The 22,402-nt window shown below is 47.3% G+C and overlaps 1 protein-coding gene across 7 annotated transcripts in view; it reads left to right on the top strand.

The window, feature by feature from the left end:
* LOC139273131 (echinoderm microtubule-associated protein-like 6) overlaps positions 1-22,402 on the top strand; it is an 816,712-nt gene that overhangs the window by 658,607 nt on the left and 135,703 nt on the right. The window lies entirely within an intron of this gene.

Genomic DNA, 22,402 nt, shown 5'->3' on the forward strand with positions numbered 1-22,402 from the left:
AAACATTTTTCCTAGGAATGGGCCCGCATAGTGTACATGGATCCTCGACCACGGTTTGGATGGCCACAACCACAAACTTAGCGGTGCCTCTCTGGGTGCATTGCTCAACTGAGAGCAAGTGTTGCACTGGTGCACACATGACTCTAAATCTGAGTCGATGCTAGGCCACCACAAGTGAGATCTGGCTATGGCTTTCATCATTACGATGACTGGGTGGGTGTTGTGCAGTTCGCAAATAAATGTGTCTCTGCTTTTCTTGGGCAAGACCACGCAATTGCCCCACAAAAGACAGTCCGCCTGCAGGGACAACTCATCTTTGCGTCTGTGGAACGGCTTAATCGCTTCCTGCATCTCCACTGGGACACTGGACCAGCTCCCATGGAGGACAGTTTTTTTTACCAAGAACAGTAAAGGATCCTGGCTGGTCCAGGTTCTGATCTGGTGGGCCATAATGGGGGACTTCTCATTCTCAAATGCCTCCATGACCATGAGCAAGTCCGCTGGCTGTGTCATTTCCACCCTGGTGGTGGGCAATGGTAGCCAACTGAGAGCATCTGTGCAGTTCTCTGTGCCCGGTCTGTGGCGGATTACATAGTTGTATGCAGACAGCTTGAGCGCCCATCTTTGGATGCGGGCAGAGGCATTAGCATTAATCCCTTTGCTCTCAGAGAACAGCGATTTGAGCGGCTTGTGGTCAGTTTCAAGCTCAAACTTGAGGCCCAATAAGTACTGGTGCATTTTTTTACCCTGTAAACGCACGCCAGAGCCTCTTTTTCGACCATGCTGTAGGCCCTTTCGGCCTTGGACAAACTCCTGGATGCATATGCAACCGGTTGCAAAATCTCCGAATCATTAGCCTGTTGTAACACACACCCGACCCCGTATGACGACACATCGCAAGCTAACACTAATCGTTTACATGGATTATACAGGACAAGCAGTTTGTTAGAACACACTAAATTTCTGCCTTTCTTAAAGGCAGCCTCTTGTGAATTCCCCCATACCCAGTAGTCTTCCTTGTGCAGTAGCACACGTAGGGGTTCTAGCAGGGTGCTTAACCCAGGTAGGAAATTACCAAAATAGTTAAGGAGTCCCAAGAACGACCGCAGCTCCGTCACGTTCTGTGGTCTCGGTGCATTCTTGATGGCCTCCGTCTTGGCGTCGGTGGGTCTGATGCCATCTGCTGTGATTCTCCTTCCTAAAAATTCGATGTCCTGTGCCAGGAAAACACACTTCGAGCGTTTCAACCTGAGCCCCACGCAATCCAACCGACTAAGAACCTCCTCCAGATTCTTCAAGTACTCCATGGTGTTACGACCTGTAACCAATATGTCGTCCTGGAAGACCACTGTGCAAGGAACCGACTTTAGCAAGCTCTCCATGTTCCGCTGGAAGATCGCTGCGGCCAACCGAATCCAGAACGGGCACCGGTTGTAGATAAAGAGACCTTTATGTGTGTTGATGCAGGTGAGGCCTTTCAAAGACTCCTCCAGCTCCTGCATCATGTAGGCCAAGGTCAGGTCCAGCTTGGTGAACGTCTTCCCTCCAGTCAGGGTCGCAAAAAGGTCGTCTGCCTTGGGTAGCGGGTACTGGTCTTGCAGCGAAAAATGGTTAATCGTTACTTGATAGTCCCTGCAAATTCTAACCGTACCGTCCTCCTTGAGTACCGGGACAATCAGACCGGCCCAGTCGTTGAATTCCACCGGCGCGATGATGCCTTCACGTTGCAGCCTGTCCAGCTCAATTTCCACTTTTACACGCATCATGTACGGTACCGCCCAAGCCTTGTGGTGGATGGGTCATGTACTGGGAACCAAATGGATCTGCACTGTCGCCCCCGAGAAGCTTCCAATGCCTGGCTCGAATAACGATGGAAACTTGCTTAGAACCTAAGTACATGAGGCGTCGTCGACGGACGAAAGCACTCGGATGTCGTCCCAGTTCCAGCGGATTTTCCCCAGTCAGCTTCTGCCAAACAACGTGGGGCTATCCCCTGGTGCAATCCACAGCAGGAGTTCGTGTACTGCTCCATCATAGGAGACTTTGACTTCTGCACTGCCAATTACAGGGATTAAGTCCTTGGTGTAAGTCCTTAGTTTGGTGTGAATGGGGCTGAGCTTGGGCCTGTGTGCTTTCTTTCCCCGCAGCTTATCGAAGGCCCTTTTACTCATTATGGACTGACTTGCCCCCATGTCCAGCTCCATAGATACTAAAATGGCGTTCAGTTCAACTTTCAACATTATTGGTGGGCATTTCGTCGTGAACATGTGTACCCCGTACACTTCTGCCTCCTCCGTACGAGTTTCCAACTCAGTCTGATCCACTGTGGATCAATCTTCCTCTGCAATGTGGTGGTTTGCAGGGTTTGCAGCTCACCTGCACATTCGTTGGAGGTGTCCTATTGTTCTGCAACCATTGCACTCATAGTGCTTAAAGCGGCATTGATGGGGCCGATTGTAATGACCTTTCTCAATGGCACAAAACCCACATGAGGCACATTCTATGGACAAGGTCATTCTATGACCTGAACCTTTATTCACAGGACCAAGAAGTGATGACCCTGCGTGGGACCTCCCTTTATATACCTGGATGACCAGGTAAGGAGTGTCTTCCACAAGTCCACCCCGTGGTCAAGGTATGCATTGCTTAAGTATATATAGTATTGCAGTGGTGTTACATAGAGGTTACATACATGACATCACCCCTCCGCCCCCCCCCAAAGTCTTATTGGGATCATAGGTTAAGTCTTTCAGGTGGTCTACGCTCCCTCGTGGAGTGCCGCAGTTGGGGCTCTGGTTGTTGAGCCTTGGCGTGAGTGTCTGTCACCTGTGGTGATTCTGGCCTGTTCGGGCTGACCGCCGGGACTGTGCATGCTGCTGAATGTTCTTGTTGTTCGTTCACTGGCGGTGGTGTGAATACCATTTAATGATCTTCCTTGGGTTCTTCAGTGTCTATGCTGAACCTTTTTTTTACTTGGTCCAGATGCTTACGGCATATCTGCCCATTGTTAAGTTTAACCACGATGACCCTGTTCCCCTCTTTGTCTATTACAGTACCCTCAAGCCATTTGGGCCCCACGGCGTGATTGAGGACAAATACGGGGTCATTTATTTCTATACATCTCCCCCTTGAATTTCGGTCATGGTACTCATTTTGGGACTGGCGCTTGCCCTCAACTATGTCGGTCAGGACTGGGTGAATGAGGGACAACTGAGTTTCATAAGTAGCTCAGCGGGCGGGACCCCCGTGAGCGAGTGCGGTCAGGACCTATAGGCCAGCAGGAGGCGCGATAGGCGGCATTGAAGGGAGGGTCCTTGAATCCTGAGCATGCTTTGTTTAATGATTTGGACCGCATGTTCCGCCTGGCCATTGGAGGCCGGCTTGAACGGTGCTGTCCTGACATGGTTGATGCCATTGCCCGACATGAACTCCCAGAATTCGTAGCTCGTGAAACATGGGCTATTATCGCTAATAAGGATGTCCGGCAAGCCGTGGGTTGCAAAGACCGCACGTAGACTCTCCACAGTGGTGGATGTCGTGCACGAATTCAAAATGATGCACTCGATCCATTTCGAGTACGCATCTACCACAATGAGAAACATTTTCCCATGAACGGCCCCGTGTAGTCTACATGAATACGTGACCATGGCCTGGTGGGCCAGGGCCACAGGCTGAGTGGGGCCTCCCTGGGGGCATTACCCAGCTGGGCACACGTCGTGCACCTGCGAACACAGTGTTCCAGGTCTGAATCAATTCCCGGCCACCAAACATGTGACCGGGCAATAGACTTCATCAGAACGATGCCTGGATGCTCGCTGTGGAGTTCCCTGATGAATGCCTCCCTGCCCCTCTAGGGCATGACTACCCGGCTTCCCCATAGTAGGCAGTCAGCTTGGATGGAGAGCTCATCCATCCGCATGTGAAATGGTCTGACCTCCTCAGGGCATGCTCCATGTGCGGGCGCCCAATCACCAGTCAGGACACATTTCTTAATCAGAGATAGGAGGGGATCTCTGTGTCCAGATTTTGATCTGGTGGGCTGTGATGGGGAAGCCTGCGCTGTCAAAGGCATCAACGGCCATGACCATCTCAGCGCTTTGTTCCGCTGCCCCCTCAGTGGTGGCCAGTGGAAGCCCGCTGAGCACGTCAGCGCAATGCCAGATGGAGTAGTCATAAGCAGCCAGCGTGAGAGCCTATCGCTGTATGCGGGCTGATGCGTTGGCATTGACAGCCTTGCTGTCTGACAATGGGGATGTTAACGGCTTGTGGTCCATTTCTAATTCGAACCTCCTGCCGAAAAGGTACTGATGCATTTTTGTTACACCATAGGTACATGCACGTGCTTCCTTCTCAACCATCCCATATCCCCGTCCTGCTTGAGTGAGAGACCTGGAAGCAGAAGCCACAGGTTGTAGTTGGCCTTCAGCATTACTCTGCTGCAACATGCACCCAATCCCATTGGACGATGCATCACATGTCAGAACCAATTTCTTACAGGGGTCGTATAGGGTCAATAACTTATTTGAACAAAGTAGGTTCCGCGTCCGATTGAAAGCCCGTTCTTGACAGTCGCCCCAAAGCCAATCACAACCCCTACGCAGGAGCACTTGAAGCGGCTCCAACAAGGTGTTTAAGTTCGGCAGAAAGTTCCCGAAATAGTTCAAAAGTCCCAGAAATGAACGCAACTCTGATGTGTTACCGGGCCTTGCCGTTCGTCGAATCTGTTTTGGATTCGGTTGGCCGAATCCCATCTGCAGCAATCCTCCTGCTCAGGAGCCAAAAACACACATTTAGACTTCTTGAGTCACAGGCCTACCCGGTCCAGTCGGCGTAGCACCTCCTCCAGGTTGTGGAGGTGTTCCTCGGTGTCACGACCCGTGATGAGGATGTCGTCCTGAAATACGATTGTTCCAGGAATGGATTTAAGCAGGCTTTCCATGTTTCTTTGAAAAATCGCGGCCGCTGATCGAATGCCAAATGGGCACCTGTTGTAAACGAACAGTCCCTTGTGCGTAGTGATGGTGGTCAGTAGTTTAGATTCGTCAGCCAGTTCTTGGGTCATGTAGGCTGAAGTGAGATCCAACTTGGTAAACAGCTTGCCGCCTGCCAGCGTGACGAAAAAATCCTCCGCTCTCGGGATTGGTCTTGTAGGGACACCCGATTGATAGTGGCCTTGTAGTCGCCACAGATCCTGACAGAACCATCCGCTTTTAGGATGGGAACGATGGAGCTCGCCCAGTCGCTGAATTCAACGGGCGAGATGATGCCCTCTCTCAGCAAACGTTCCAATTCGCTCTCAATTTTCTCCCGCATCACATACGGCACCACTCTGGCTTTGTGGTGCACTGGTCTGGCATCCGGGGTGATGCATATCACTACTTTGGTACCTTTGAACGTCCCGACGCCAGGTTGGAATAGTGACTCAAATTGCTGTAGGACTTGTGAGCACGAACTTTGCTCCACAGATGACATTGCGTGCACATCCCCCCATTTCCAGTTCATCTCAGCTAACCAGCTCCTTCCCAACAGTGTGGGACCATTGCCCGGGACAATCCAGAGCGGCAGCCGGTTCACTGATCCATTGTGTGTGACCGCCAACATTGCACTGTCCAGTACTGGAATGGTTTCTTTGGTATACGTCCGTAGTTGTGTCTCAATGCGTTCTAGTTTGGGTCTACTGGCTTTGAGTGGCCATAGCTTTTCGAATTGTTCAACGCCCATGAGTGACTGGCTGGCCCCCCGTGTCCAGCTCCATGCGTACAGGGATGCCGTTTAATAAAACCTTCATCATCATTGGTGGCGTTTTGGTATATGAGCTGTGAATGTTTGCCACATGAGCCCGCTGAATTTCAGCGTCCGTTGATTTGTCCCAAGAGTCATCCTGCCTCACAGACCCCTCTTCTGGTCCCCCCCCCGCCTCGTAAATTAGCCTGGTTACAGGCTTCCTGCACATTCGTGCTAAATGGCCACTGAGGTTGCAATTTCTGCAGACAAATTGTTGAAACCTGCAAGTCCTGACAGAGTGTTTGCCCCCACACTTCCAGCATGAGCTGAGATTCCCATTGTTGTGAACAAAGGAGCTATGAGCCGGTATTCCTCGCTGATTGCCCCTTTGACTGCCCTTGAATACCCTGGGTGTCAATGGCCCCATCCCGGACCGCATTGTCCACTGTGATGGTGTAAATGTCCGTTCAGCCTGCCATTGTCTCTGTTGAAAACCTACTCTGGGGTCTATTGCTGCCTGGGGTATGTCGAACTGCCCTTGCCTGCCTGCGGGGCTCTGAGTCGCGTTTATGATATTGACGCCCTGATCCCCCACCGCGTTGGAGGCAGAATTGCGCACATATATTATTTTGGCTTCCTCCTCCCCGCCATGAAAGTCTGAGCCATCAACGCCGCCGCTTCCAAAGTCAAGTCCTTGGTCTCAATTAACTTTCGGAAAATCCCCGCATGACCGATGCCCTCAATAAAGAAGTCCCTTAACATCTCCCCCCTGCAGGCGTCTGTGAACTTAGAGGCTGGCCAAACGCCGGAGGTCCGCAATGAAGTCCGGTATGCTCTGTCCTTCACGACGTCGGTGGGTATAGAATCTGTGTCGGGCCATGTGTATGCTGCTCGCCGGTTTGAGGTGCTCACCGATTAGTTTGCTGAGCTCTTCAAAGGTTTTGTCCGCCGGCTTTTCGGGTGCTAGTCGGTCCTTCATGAGCGCGTAAGTCTTGGGTCCGCAGCTGGTCAGCAGATGGGCCCTTTGTTTGTCGGTCGCTGCATCTCCCAGCCATTCTTTCATGACAAAGCTTTGCTGGAGCCTCTCAATGAAATCGTCCCAGTCCTCACCAACACAGTACCGTTCCTCTGTGCTACCGGTGGCCATTCTCCTGGGTCGTTCAGTCCCATTTCTTGTCACCAATGTAATGTCCTTTCTCAATGGCACAAAACCCACACGAGGCACATTGTATGGACAAGGTCATTCTATGACCTGAACCTTTATTCACAGGACCAAGAAGTGATGACCCTGCGTGGGACCTCCCTTTATATACCTGGATGACCAGGTAAGGAGTGTCTTCCACAAGTTCACCCCCTGTGGTCAAGGTGTGCATTGCTTAAGTATATACAGCATTGCAATGGTGTTACATAGAGGTTACATACATGACACCGATGATCACCTCCGCAGTGCCAACAGGGTGTTAACTGTCTCGCATTAACAGATGATGGCGGACTCTGGATCATTTGAGGTCGGGCCACAGCAGCCAGCGTGTACGTTCTGCCATGTACATTTCTGCTCAAAACCGACATTACTTTATGCACAGTACTGGCCAAAACTTCTTTGTTCTGCGAAATCTGCTTGGTGTTGTCGCTGGTGGATATAAATGCCTGGGTTATAGTTATGGCTTTACTCAGATTCGGAGTTTCTACAGTCAACAGTTTGCGGAGGATTGTCTCATGAACGATGTCGTGTACAAAAAAGTCTCTGAGCATTTGTTCTAGGAAACCCTCAAACTCACAATGTCCTGCAAGGCGCCTTAGTTCGGCGACGTAGCTCGCCACTTCCTGGCCCTCTGATCGTTGACACGTGTAGAACCGATATCCAATATCTCGCCATCAAAGCACTTTCCTTAGGATTTAGGTGCTCCCGGACCAGCATACACAATTCTTCGTAGGATTTCTCTGTTGGTTTTGCCAGGATCAGAAGATTCTTCATGAGGCCATAGGTTGTTGCCCCACAGACAGTTAGGAGGATCGCGTTTCATTTGGTAGCGTTCTCATCCCCTTCCAGCTCAGTGGCCACAAAGTATTGGTCGATTCTCTCCCCAAAGGCCTCCCAATTGTCCCCTTCTGAGAACTTCTCCAGGATGCCGACTGTTCTTTGCATTTTGGCGCGGTTGTTCGTTACCTCATCACCAATTGTTACGCTCATAATAAATGGTAAAACTGAGTACTGTGTACAATGAGCAAGTGTGACCTTAGCTCCTTTTATTAAGGTTTCAGAGTGCAGGTACCTCATGGGTGGCCTGTTTATATACTGTACTCCCAAGGGATGCTGGGATCTCTTGGGACTCCAACAAGTGGGCCCTCTGGTGGTCAGGTGTAATGCAAGTTACAAAGGGTTAAATACATAACAATTAGTTTACATTTTTATACAGTATGCCATGATTAAATTTATAAATTTAGTTTGGAATGTTTATTTTGTGTAGGCTTTTATTTTTGCATTGTGGCCAAGCGGACACTGAGATAGTCAGTTGCAGAGGGAAGGTAAGGTGTGCGACTGTTGGTAAATGGGGAATTGGGGGTGCAGTTACCAGTATCTCACTCGAATGAGTTCTTCATGGACAGCCCGGCCAGAAAGGGGCTGTCTTGGTTGCCTCTTCCCTTCTTCTTCCTCTTCCTCCTCAGCTGCTCGCCATATAGTTAGTGGCAAGGGCTGTGCCCTCATGATGGCAAGGTTCTGCAACATGCAAGACACCACCACTCATCTTGACACCCGCTCTGCTGAGTAGTGCAGGGCTTCTCCAGAGCGATCCAGGCAACGGAAGGGTCTGCTCTATCACATTTTGTGTGGCAGCATGGCTTTCATTGTATGCATGCTGCCCACTTGTGCGTGTGTTTCTCACCGGAGTCACCAGCCATATCATCAGCAGATAGTCTTTGTCACTCAGTAGCCATCCATTGATTTGCCATGGTGGCTCAAACGCAGATGGCATAATGGATTGCCACAGAATGAAGGCATCATGACTGCTGCCAGGATACCGGGCATTGACCTGCGTGATTTGCTACCTACGGTTGCACACTAGCTGGACGTTGAGGGAATGGAATCCCTTTCTGTTCCGGTACATGGCAGAATTGATATGCGACGCCTACAATATGATGTGCGTACAGTCAATTGCATCTTGCACCATGGGGAAGCCTGCAATCTTTGCGAAGCTGCATGCTGCCTGCTGCTCTTTGGCAAGAGAGAATGAAATGTCAGCTCTCTTTGAATAGAGAGCCTCAGTGACCTCCCTTATGTAACAGTGGATGGCAAACTGCAAGATGTTGCAAATATCTCCAGCTCCAGCCTGTAAGGAGTCCGACGCATAAAAGTTCATCCCCACAATCACCTTCACAGCCACTGGCAATGTGGTCCTTACCCTGCTCTCAGTTTGCAGTTGTGGCTGCAGCAGGTGGCAGATTTCAGTGAAGAGGTTCTTACTGAAGCTCAGAGGTCTCACACATTGTTCCTCGCTGAGGTTCGAGTAGGAGAATTGCTCCCTGCACACCCTTGGCAGATATGGCTTCCTGCTGCCAGACCTTCTCCTCTTCCTCCTCCTCTTCCAGTAGCTCTTCCTGATCTGCGTGGCGTCTCCTCATTCTCCAAAGCAAGCTGTGTTCCAAGGGGAATTCCTACTAGTGCACCCGTGTCTGGCAACAAATGGTTTGTGCAGAAGCCTTGAACTCGGGGAAAAATCCTTCAGCACCTGCCACACCACTCCCTATAGACGTTAGCAACTTTAAACAACTATAGGAAGCATCAAACACTTGTTGATGCGAGGCAACAGCCAGAAGAAATCAACCAACAACTAACCTGTATGTAGTTGATGAACCCTTTAAACATACTGGTGAGGGTTCCTTCCTGCTGCTGAACACATGTTCAGTTGTGCCAGCTTAAGAGAGGGTGTTAGCTGGAACAATGAGCTCCAAAATAGCAGCGCTGGCGTGAAATCACCATTACAGGCTGATTGACGTCATGATCTGCCTGCTCTACATTCTTCCGGCAGGTGTTCACTGCATGCGCGAACTCCCTCACCAAAATGGCGGCCGGCGCAATTTGCCCCACAAGGGAAAAAGGGATAGGCTGAGTAATTACATGCCAGTGAGTCTAACCTTGGTGGTGGGCAAATTACTGTAAACAATTCAGAGGGACAAAGTTAATCATCATTTAGAAAGGCACGGATTAATTAAGGACCGTCAGCATGGAATTGTGAAGGGAAGGTCATGTCTGACTACCTTGATTGAATTTTTTGAGGAGGGTCAATGAGGGTAGTGTCATGTATTTCACCATCTTGCAATGACTATAAGTATGTAACTGTAACTCATGCATACTGTACCCGTACCCTTGTAATGCACACCCTGACCATAGGGAGTGAACTCCTCACCTGGGCGTCCAGGTATAAAAGGGGAGGTCCCACCCAGGATCAGCACTCTTTAGTCCTGGGAATAAAGTGAAGGTCACAGAGTGACCGTGTCTGATATATCCATGCCTCGTGTGAGTTTGTAACAAGGTGCAGAGACACTACATCTGGCGACGAGAATCGGGAATCACCGAACCATGAGGATGGTCACCGGTGGCAAGAGGAACGCTACTGTGTGGGTGAGGACTGGGCCGACTTTGTGGAAAGACTCCAGTAGAGCTTTGTCACAAAGGACTGGCTGGAAGAGGCAGCGGCTGACAAGCGGAGGGCACATCTACTGACCAGCTGTGGTCCACAGACGTATGCATTGATGAAAGACCTGCTCGCACCCCAAAAGCCAGCGGACAAGTCCTTCGAAGAGCTCAGTCAGCTGATCAGTGAGCATCTCAAGCCGGCAAGTAGCGTACACATGGTCCGGCACCGGTTCTACTCTCACCGGCGTCAGGAGGGTCAAAACATCTCTGACTTCGTGGCGGAACTGCGGCGTTTGGCCAGTCTCTGTAAGTTCTCCGATGCCTGCAGGGGGGAGATGTTATGGGACTTTTTCATTGAGGGCATTAATCATGCCGGCATTTTCAGGAAGCTCATAAAGACTAAGGATTGCAGTGCCATATGTGATGCATGAAAAAATTGAAAGTGAACTGGACAGGCTGCTCAGAGAGGGCATAATTTTGCCCGTTGAATTCAGTGACTGGGCAAGTCCCATTCTTCCCGTCCTCAAAGCAGATGGCTCGGTTAGGATTTGTGGTGACTACAAAGCCACCATCAACCAAGTGTCGATGCAAGACCAATACCCGCTCCCGAGAGCGGAGGACCTTTTTGCCACGCTGGCAGGTGGTAAGCTGTTCACAAAGCTGGGCCTCACTTCGGCCTACATGATTCAGGAACTGGCTGAAGAATCCAAGTTTTTGACCACCATCACCACACACAAAGGATTATTTGTTTACGATAGGTGCCCGTTTGGCAATCGTTCGGCAGAGGCTATCTTTCAGCGAAACATGAAAGCTTGCTCAAGTCCATCCCTGGAACGATCGTGTTCCAAGACGACATCTTATAACGGGTCGAGACACTGAGGAACACCTCCGCAACCTGGAGGAGGTGCTACGCCGATTGGAACGGGTAGGCCTGCGGTTGAAAAGGGCCAAGTGAGTGTTTTTGGCCCCAGAGGTTGAGTTCCTGGGCAGGAGGGTTGCCGCAGACGGGATCCGGCCCACTGAATCAAAAACTGAGGCGATTTGCCGGGTGCCCAGGCCCGGCAACATGTCGGAGTTGCGATCATTTCTGGGACTCTTAAACTATTTTGGGAACTTCCTGTCGAACTTAAGCACATTGTTGGAGCCATTACACATGCTCCTCCGTAAAGGTTGTGAATGGTCTTGGGGGGATTGTCAAGAACGGGCTTTCAATAAGGCGAGGAACCTGCTGTGTTCCAACAAACTGTTGTCTTCGTATGACCCCTGTAAAAAAACTGGTTTTAACATGCGATGCGCCATCCTACAGGGTTGGGTGTGTTTTGCAGCAGGGTAACGATGACGGCCAACTCCAACCGGTGGTTTACGCCTCCAGGTCGCTCTCCCAGGCAGAGCGTGGATACGGCATGGTCGAGAAGGAGGCACTCGCGTGTGTGTACGGTGTGAAAAAGATGCACCGGTACCTTTTCGGTAGACGGTTCGAGCTAAAGACGGACCACAAGCCGTTAACATCCCTGTTGTCCGACAGCAAGGCTGTCAACGCTAATGCGTCAGCTCGCATACAGCAATGGGCCCTCACGCTGGCTGTGTATGACTGCACCATACGGCACCGGCCAGGCACCGAAAATTGCGCTGACGCGCTCAGCAGGCTCCCACTGGCCACCACCGAGGGGGCGTCGGAGCAGAGCTCCAAGATGGTCATGGTTGTTGAGGCTTTTGACACTGCGGGCTCCCCCATCACAGCCCGCCAGATCAAACTCTGGACCAACAGGGACCCCCTCCTATCCATGATAAAGAAATGTGTCCTGACTGGGGACTGGGCGCACGCACACATCGTGTGCCCCGAGGAAGTCAGGCCGTTTCAGAGACGGATGGATGAACTCTCCGTCCAAGCCGACTGCCTGTTATGGGGCAGCCAGATAGTCATGCCCCAGAAAGGAAGGGAAGCGTTCATCAGGGAACTCCACAGCGAGCACCCTGGCATCGTGTTAATCAAGGCCATTGCCCGGTCACACGTGTGGTGGCCGGGGGTTGACTCAGACCTGGAACACTGGGTTCGCAGGTGCACGATGTGTGCCCAGCTGGGCAATGCCCCCAGGGAGGCCCCACTTAGCCCGTGGCCCTGGCCCACCAGGCCATGGTCACGTATTCACGTGGACTATGTGGGCCCGTTCATGGAAAAAATGTTCCTGATCGTTGTAGATGCATACTCGAAGTGGATCGAGTGCATCATATTGAACTCGTGCACGACATCCATCACTGTGGAGAGTCTGTGTACGGTTTTCGCGACCCAAGGCTTGCCGGACATCCTGGTCAGCGATAATGGCCCGTGTTTTACCAGCCATGAATTCCAGGAGTTTATGTTGGGCAATGGGATCAAGCACGTCCGGACAGCGCCGTTCAAGCCGGCCTCCAATGGCCAGGTGGAACGAGCGGTCCAAGTCATAAAGCAGGGCATACTATGCATCCAAGGACCCTCCCTTCAGTACCGCCTATCGCGCCTCCTGCTGGCCTACAGGTCCCGGTCGCACACTCTCACGGGAGTCCCGCCAGCGGAACTTAAGACGCGGCTGTCCCTCATTCACCCAGCCCTGGCAGCCATTGTTGAGGGCAAGCGCCAGTCCCAAACCGAGCTCCATGATCGAGGCTCAAGGGGGAAGTGTATAGAAATAGATGACTCGGTATTTGTTCTTAACCATACTTTGGGACCCAAATGGCTTGAGGGCACCGTAATTGGCAAAGAAGGAAACAGGATCATGGTGGTCAGACTAAACAATGGGCAGATATGCCGCAAACACTTGGACCAAGTAAAAACAAGGTTCAGTGCAGACACGGAGGAACCGGAAGAAAAGCATGATGAGATAGCACCCACACCACTGCCAGCGCACGAGCAACAAAGACAGCCCTCAGCATGCAGAGTCCTTGCGGCCAGCCAAGACAGGCCGGAATCACCTCAAGTGACAGAAACGCGTGCTGAGGCTCAGCCATCAGAGTCACAACTGTGGCGCTCCACGAGAGAGCGCCGACCTGCCAATAGACTTAACCTCTGAAACTAAAAGACCTAAGAGGGGAGGTGATGCCATGTATTTCACCATCTTGCAATGACTATAAGTATGTAATTGTAACTCATGCATACTGTACCTGTACCCTTGTAATGCACACCCTGACCACAGGGAGTGAGCTCCTCACCTGGGCTTCCAGGTATAAAAGGGGAGGTCCCACCCAGGATCAGCACTCTTCAGTCCTGGAAATAAAGTGAAGGTCACTGAGTGACCGTGTCTGATACATCCATGCCTCGTGTGAGTTTGTAACAAGGTGCAGAGACACTACAGATAGCATGTTTAATGTAGCCTCTATAGATTTTAGCAAGGCATTTCACAAGGTCTCACATGGCAGACTGGTCAGAAAAGTAAAAGCCCATGGGATACAAAGGAAAGTGGCAAGTTGGATTCAAAATTGGCTCAGTGGCAGGAAGCAAAGAGTAATGGTTGACTGGTGTTTTTGTGACTGGAAGGCTGTTTTCCAGTGGGGGTCCGCAGGGCTCAGTACTAGGTCCCTTTCTTTTTGTGGTATAAATCAATGATTGAGACTTCATTATAGGAGGCATGATTAAGAAGTTTGCAGATGATACAAAAATTGGCCATGTGGTTGATAGTGAGGAAGAAAGCTGTAGACAGCAGGAAGGTATCAATGCACTCGTCAGGTGGACAGAAAAGTGGCAAATGGAATTCAATCTAGAGAAGTGTGAGGTAATGCATTTGGAGAGGGTTAACAAGGCGAGGGAATACACAATAAATGGCAGGATACTGATAAGTGTGAAGGGACAAAGGGACCTTGGAATGCATGTCCACAGATCCTGGAAGGTAGCATGATGGGTAAATAAGGTGGTTAAGAAGGCATATTATTAGTCGAGGCACTTTTTTCAATTAGAGGGTGGTGGGGGTCTTGAACTCACTGCCTGAAAGGGTGGTAGGGGCAGTAACCCTCGTTGCATTTAAAAAGTACTTGGATATGCACTTGGAGTGCATTAATCTACAGGCCTACGGACCAAGAGCTGGAAAGTAGGATTAGTTTGGATAGCTCTTTTTCAGCCAACACAGACATGATGGGCTGAATGATCTCCGTCTGTTCCATAAATTTCTGATTCTAACAGTGTACCCGTGCCGCCTTATTGGACCTCCAAGGACACTCGTAGCACCCAAAAAATAGGCAATAAGGATCCAAATTTTGCACCCTATATGTCTAGCAATGTTTTAACATAGAAACATAGAAAGTAGGTGAACGAGTAGGCCATTCGGCCCTTCGAGCCTGCACCACCATTCAAGAAGATCATGGCTGATCATTCACCTCAGTACCCCTTTCCTGCTTTCTCTCCATACCCCTTGAACCCTTTAGCCGTAAGGGTCATATCTAACTCCCTCTTGAATATATCTAACGAACTGGCATCAACAACTCTCTGCGGTAGAGAATTCCACAGGTTAACAATTCTCTGAGTGAAGAAGTTTCTCCTCATCTCGGTCCTAAATGGCTTACGCCTTATCCTTATACTGTGTCTCCTGGTTCTGGACTTCCCCAACATCGGGAACATTCTTCCTGCATCTAACCTGTCCAGTCCCGTCAGAATGTTTCAATTAGATCCCCTCTCATTCTTCTAAACTCCAGTGAATACAGGCCCAGTCGATCCAGTCTCTCCTCATATGTCAGTCCTGCCATCCCGGGAATCAGTCTGATGAAACTTCGCTGCACTCCCTCAATAGCAAGAACATCCTTCCTCGGATTAGGAGACCAAAACTGAACACAATATTCCAGGTGAGGCCTCACCAAAGCCCTGTACAACTGCAGTAAGACCTCCCTGCTCCTATACTCAAATTCCCTAGCTATGAAGGCCAACATGCCATTTGCCTTCTTCACCGCCTGCTGTACCTGCATGCCAACTTTCAATAACTGATGTACCATGACACCCAGGTCTCGTTGCACCTCTCCTTTTCCTAATCTGTCGCCATTCAGATAATATTCTGCCTTCGTGTTTTTGCCACCAAAGTGGATAACCTCACATTTATCCACATTATACTGCATCTGCCATGCATTTGCCCACTCACCTAACCTGTCCAAGTCACCCTACAGCCTCTTAGCGTCCTCCTCACAGCTCACACTGCCACCCAGCTTAGTGTCATCCGCAAACTTGGAGAGATTACACTCAATTCCTTCATCTAAATCATTGATGTATATTGTAAAGAGCTGGGGTCCCAGCACTGAGCCCTGCAGTCACTGCCTGCCATTCTGAAAAGGACCCGTTTATCCCGACTCTCTGCTTCCTGTCTTCCAGCCAGTTCTCTATCCACGTCAATACATTACCCCCAATACCATGTGCTTTAATTTTGCACATCAATCTCTTGTGTGGGACCTTGTCAAAAGCCTTTTGAAAGTCCAAATACATCACATCCACTGATTCTCCCTTGTCCACTCTACCAGTTACATCTTCTCAAAATTCTAGAAGATTTGTCAAGCATGATTTCCCTTTCATAAATCCATGCTGACTTGGACTGAACCTGTCACTGCTTTCCAAATGCGCTGCTATTTCATCTTTAATAATTGATTCCAACATTTTCCCCACTACTGATGTCAGGCTAACCGGTCTATAATTCCCCGTTTTCTCTCTCCCTCCCTTTTTAAAAAAGTGGTGTTACATTAGCTACCCTCCAATCCATAGGAACTGATCCAGAGTCGATATACTGTTGGAAAATGATCACCAATGCATCCACTATTTCTTGGGCCACTTCCTTAAGTACTCTGGGATGCAGACTATCAGGCCCTGGGGATTTATCGACCTTCAATCCCATCAATTTCCCCAACACAGTTTCCTGACTGATAAGGATTTCCTTCAGTTCCTACTTCTCACTAATCTTCACTAATCTTTTTCTCTTCACATATCTATAGAAGCTTTGTGCATCACACTTGTTGCACATGTATATATGCAGATTTCTGTGCCACATTTCCACCTTGTTGGCTCAAATTTCATATTCCTTAAATAGCAACAAATCAGAACTCTCTAGCCACAAGCAGTAAGTATAATTTGTGAATAATAAAGCAAAAATGAATCAATCAAATCCCTAAAAAATATTCAAAATCGTTTCATCAGCAACAAATCAGAACTTCTTAACTGACTGGCAACAAAAATCTACGAATAAAGGAACAGCAGGAAATGAACGAATAAAACCTAAAAAAAAATTCAAAGGAGTAAAATTCAACTTCAGCGGGGAAAAATGGGTAGTAGCGGATCAGCTGGCATTATACACCCACCCAATTTTTCTTTCTATTGACTTCAGTGCTGCTGCATATTTTGTACCTCTGCTGAAGTTGAATTTTATCCCCAAAGTCTTTTCAGCTACTTTATTTTCTCTCAGCATCGAAAATATGACACTGATAAAAATAAGATTTCTAACATAATAAAGACAAAAATTACATATTTTATAATAACATATTTAAATTTACCTATAGAATTGTCTTTTATATCCTTGAGCATCTTCATTAATGTTTCACTGAAAAGTCGATGCTTTGATTTGATTTTCTTCCCAGATATGTCACTCTGTCAGCTGAAGAACGACACCTGTGGCTGGAATTCTCAGGATGCCACAGTTTGATTTTGTGCACTGTGGAGAAATCTTAGCATGCATCAACATTCTCTCAGTGCAACAACTCAAAGTGTGTCTCGCTTTAGGCTATAACAGTAATTATGCATTTTCCCAATTAATTTCAAAACAAGCTGGAGCATGAACCTCAGAACATTTTTTGAGGTAAGGTTAAACTATCCTCAAGTGCTTGTTTCTTTACTACAAAGACTACAAATTACATCACTTATGTATTTTTTAAATTACACTGAGAATTCAAAAACAAGCATTATTTCAGACCAGACTTATTTATGCAGCTCTGCTTTTAACATCTCTATCCATCTGCAGTAGGTAAAACAAACACATTTATTATTATCCAGGAACAAATCAAAAAACATTTACTTCACTGACTTTGGAAAGAATTGTTACAAACTCTTTTCTAAATACTTTCACTTGAAAAATACATTACTCCCCCTCTGTCACAATGCAGCCCCCATCTTGGAACAGTGGAATCCTGGAATCCCCTATTAATGTTTAGGTCTGCTTATTTCAGTCATAGACCCTACTGAGGTCCATTACTAACCACGTGGAATTACGTGTGAAAAGAAGTGTTAAGGATGCTATTTCAGCAATTGTGTTTATCTGAGCTATAAATTCATACATGCAAAAGAAATCGCATTTAACTACTTTTTTTCTTAGTCATGCATGGAAATTAACATTCCTTTTTTATATAATACAATACTGTTTTAGGCTACATTTACATTACAATTGTAGCAACTATTCTAGCTGTATTTGAGACCCATGATGCCTTCTTCTGGGAAGATAATGCAGATAAACAAAAGATAGACAAAGTAATAAAACCATTTGAGAATTTTTGCCTTCCACATATGAGAGGTATATATTTAATTCCAGACATCAGTCTGAATGTATAGAGTTATGCCATGGTGTTAAAGATATTGGCCTATTCATGTGAATATGGGAACATTCAAGGACTCCCTCATGAGGAATTGCATAGTATTTGAGATTTTAAAGAACAACAGCATAAGAGAGAAGCTATAAAGTAACCCTGACATGACAATAGCAAAAACGGATAGATGTGATTCAGGATCTGAAGCCACACAAAATAAAATGAAGGAAATCACATGACTAAGTGATGGAGAGTCAATTCATGAGGTCACTAAAAAGATGGCAAGCCACCAATGGTCTCTTTCTGGACCTCCCATGCAGCCAGCTTGCTGGCTTTTCAATGGGAAAAACTGCATACGCACCCAAAAAAAATTAACGGGAACATTGCTTGCCACTAAACAGAAGGCTGGTATTAAAACAAAACAAAGAACACATTCACATGTAAGAACTGTGACAAGACAATGCCCTGCATATATCAAAACATGTCATAAGACCAGTAAAATAGGACATTTTATCAGTGCTGCTGGAGTCAGAAATCAAATATTGACACAGTTAAAGGCGACATCTTTATAGATATGATTGCAGATGAAGTAAGTGATAAATAGAAACCAGATGTAGATGTCAATAACACTAAAGTTAACTATAAACATAGATTCAGGAGTACAGGTAAAAAAAAGACTTGTATTTATATAGCGCCTTTCACGACCACTGGATGTTTCAAAGCGCTTTACAGCCAATGAAATACTTTTGGAGTGTAGTCACTGTTGTAATGTTGAAAAAGTGTTCACACAAAAGTTGTGACAAAGTCAAAATAATCATATATTTTGGAGTTAGTATATCAATGACAGGTCAGTGCTTAGGAACAGTGAAGTTCAACGACACGGGAGGAAAGTGGTGATCGGCAGCAAAGCAGTCGATGTCACCAACAACTGCCATTAATGGTCGCTCGAAATGGCCGCAGCGCTCTCCAACCTAAATTGGTGTGTGGGGCATGGATATAGATGGTGCAGCACTAACCTTAGGTGCAATGCCTTCCTGGTGGTGGTGCACAAGGGATCTGGGGCCAAATTATAGTCCTGGTGCAGCATTGCTGCTTCCCCGAGCGTCAGTGTGCAAGGCTGTGAAGCTCACAAAATATTGTGGGCAGTGAGAAGCTCTGAAATTTAAAGGGGCCACGCACATTGAAGCAAGACAAAATAAAATGCACTGATTCAATACATTTTTCAGCCCTTTCTGTCTTTTTACAAATATTTAATATTTAAATGTGATTATTCAGCTCTTAAAGCTGTGTTACCTTCCTAAACTGAAAAATGGGAAAACTGCCTCAGCACTAACACAAAAGGCTCAGCAAGCCAGGGAAGGGGCACCCATGGTCTTGCACACAGCACTCTAGCTTTGTGCAGGGGGTCAACACTGCAAGACTGGCCCTATACCCATAGGGGCCTGGAGGCCATCCAGAAAGAACAATGTAGGAGTATAATACCAAGGCCAGCAGTGTCACCCCCCACCACCTGGCCCCAGTGCCCAAAGAAGCTGCATGATCTCAGACTGCTGGTCAAGGTCAGTGAATGCATCTTCAAAAGCCGTCACCTATCAACTGCACCACTAGCCTCACACACTGCTCAATGGAGGACCCCCAGTCACTCGTCTACCAACAATCTGCACCAATGGCGGGGCACATCTACCATTCCTAGCATCACCTCACCCTGTTGGAGGAGACGGTGCAGGCCATTCTTGGCAGGGACCTGGCTGAGCCCTTGGCCAGCGGCAGGACTGAAAAGAGAAAAGATGCGGTTATCCTCATACATTATCCTCCTCTTGGCATGCACCTCAAAGTTTCTGCCCTCCCATCAGCAGAACTCCACCCTTGTGTCTTCCTCATTTCACATACTCAAGAAATGCAGCCTGCCCAACCAGTGGATTAACAAGAAGAGGTAGCTTGCCCAGTCAGTGGGACCACAGGCAGATAATTCCATCCCGGACATCGCAGCCACAAAGAGGCTGAGTGGGATGCATCCTTCCATCTGTTTCCTCCTCTTCGGCTTCCTCTTCTGCATCTTGCTCTTCTGCATCTTCCTCTTCCCTCTGCAAGCAGACGCTGTAAATGTGAAATGACTGCATAAGCTGCTGCAAATACTCATTTGGTCAGGCAGCATGTCGACCTGAGACATGAACTCCACAGATGTAGCGTGACCTGCTGAGTATTCGCAGCATGTTCTCTCTTCTCAAAGGCATTTACTTATCATCCGAACCTTTGCAAGCATCCAGCAACAGTCCCAAAACACTTTTTAAAAACTTTTCATATATATTGCAGCAAGACACCACTTCAATAAAATCCAAAAAAACAAGCCCAAACTCACCTGATTGTGTCTGTCCTTTTAATAGCTGCAGATATCGCCCCTGTCAGCGTCAGTGTCAGCCTGCTTGCACACCTGGGTAACGTTCCATGCTGGCATCAACCATGCAAATGAGGGATGACACCGAAACTAGGTTGAGTCCCCCACCAACTGCTCGAGTCAGCTGTTTTTCTTGCCCCTGTACACACGGAAACGGTTTACAGCTGGGAGTCCAAAATTGGCCCCTGTTTTGAGATAATGGCCTGTGGTCTTTGATTTATCTACTACTGGAACTTATTTATCTCTTTGTAGTTTACGCTTTCCAATCAATCAAGTTTGTTTTTGACTCTGTTATGCCTTCTTTATTTTACTATTAAAGCTAATTGCATTGCAATCACTCATCCCTGATTTTTCTCTAACCTTATCCTTACCCAGAACTAAGACCAGTATTGCAATATTTTTTATATGGCATGTTATATACTAATTCAAAAACGCAGTCTTGAAAGCATTCTATAAATCTCTCTTCATTTAACCCCCAATATATTTATTCCCAATCTATTTCTGGATAGTTACTGTCCCCATTATTGATGCCTTATTATTTCTACAAATCTCTCTGAACTGTTAATCAGGCTACAATTTCTTTAAATTTGGTAGTCTGTAAATGATAGCCAATATTCTAGCATCACCCTTTTTTATTTCTTATCTTAACACAGAGACTTTATCAGCAAATTATTATTTGCAATATTTCCCTTTCTATTGTTTCAATCCTTTCCTTTAAAAGTGATGCTGTACCTCTCCGTTTTTGCTAACCCTATCTCTCTTAAAAAATGTTATAACCTGAAATGTTTTGTTCATGCAACAGGTGAACCCAACTTTCAGTTAAAACAATAATATATTTTATTTATGCAATTGTTGCTTCTAGTTTCCCATAACCCATAACCATCTGACTCAGAGGCAAGAGTGGTGTCCCTGAGCCAAAGCTGTTGGGAGAAATCCCAGTAGTTATCCATTCTTAGCTCCTGTCCAACCTTGGAAATATGGCAGGAGTTTACTTGCCTGCCATTCCATTCACAAACTGCTTCTGCAAAATATGCAGATAAGCTATCTGAATGTTAAGAGAGAAATACCACTGCTTATCCACTCTTACCTTCTGGCCAACTTCTCCATAACTCTTGTCCAACTACTAAACAATGGAAAAATGTTCTTCAAGATAATTAACAATGTCAATACCATCCCTTTAAGAGTGTTATGTAATAAAGCATACTAACTATTGAACACAGAAGATTGCAAGATTGTGTTAAACTTTTCATTGGATACTTCAACTAATTTAGGTGAGCAAAAGAAGATACAAAATAATGTAGTTATTTTTATTGGTCTTCAAATACAGCTTTGTATTCTTATTGTGGTAATGTGTTGTTCGTTCCCATTATCAACTTGATAATACAAGAGAAAATCAGGCTGTATGTAAAAGGTACAGAGGAGAAGTGAAAAAGGAAATAAGAGGGTTAATGACACAGTACGAGAATAGATTGGCGGCTAACATAAAAGGAGATTCAAAGGCCTTCTGTAGGCATATTAACAGTAAAAGGGTTGTCAGAGGCGCGTAGGGCCAATTAGGGACCAAGATGCAGAACTATTGGAGGCAGAAGGCATGGCTGAGGTACTAAATGAGTACTTTGCAGTCGTGTTTACCAAGGAAGAGGATTCTGCCTTGTAAATGTGGAGGTTGCTGGGATACTGGATGAGATGAAAAAAATAGACAGAGGAGGTACTAGACGGGTTGGCGGTAATTAAAGTGGCTACGTCACCCAGTCCAGGTGAGATCCATTCTAGGTTGTTGAGGGAAGTAAGAATAGAAATTGTGGAGGTGCTGGCCACAGTCTTCCAACCCTCCTTAGATACAGGGGTGGTGCCAAAGGACTGGAGGATTGCAAATGTTACACCCTTGTACGAAAAAGGGGGGAAGGATAAACCTGGCAACCAGTACAGTCAGTGTAACGTCGATGGTGGAGAAGCTTTTAGAAACAATAATGCAGGTGAAAATTAACAACCACTTGGACAAGCATGGAGAGCCAGCACGGATTTGTTTATAGCAAATCGTATTTGACTAACTTGAGTGAGTCTTTTGATGAGGTAACGGAGAGGGTGGATGAGGGCAGTGTAGTTGATGATGTGTATATGAAGTTCAAAGGCAT

The sequence above is a fragment of the Pristiophorus japonicus genome, chromosome 9, assembly GCF_044704955.1.
Source record: "Pristiophorus japonicus isolate sPriJap1 chromosome 9, sPriJap1.hap1, whole genome shotgun sequence".
Taxonomy (NCBI): Eukaryota; Metazoa; Chordata; class Chondrichthyes; family Pristiophoridae; genus Pristiophorus; species Pristiophorus japonicus.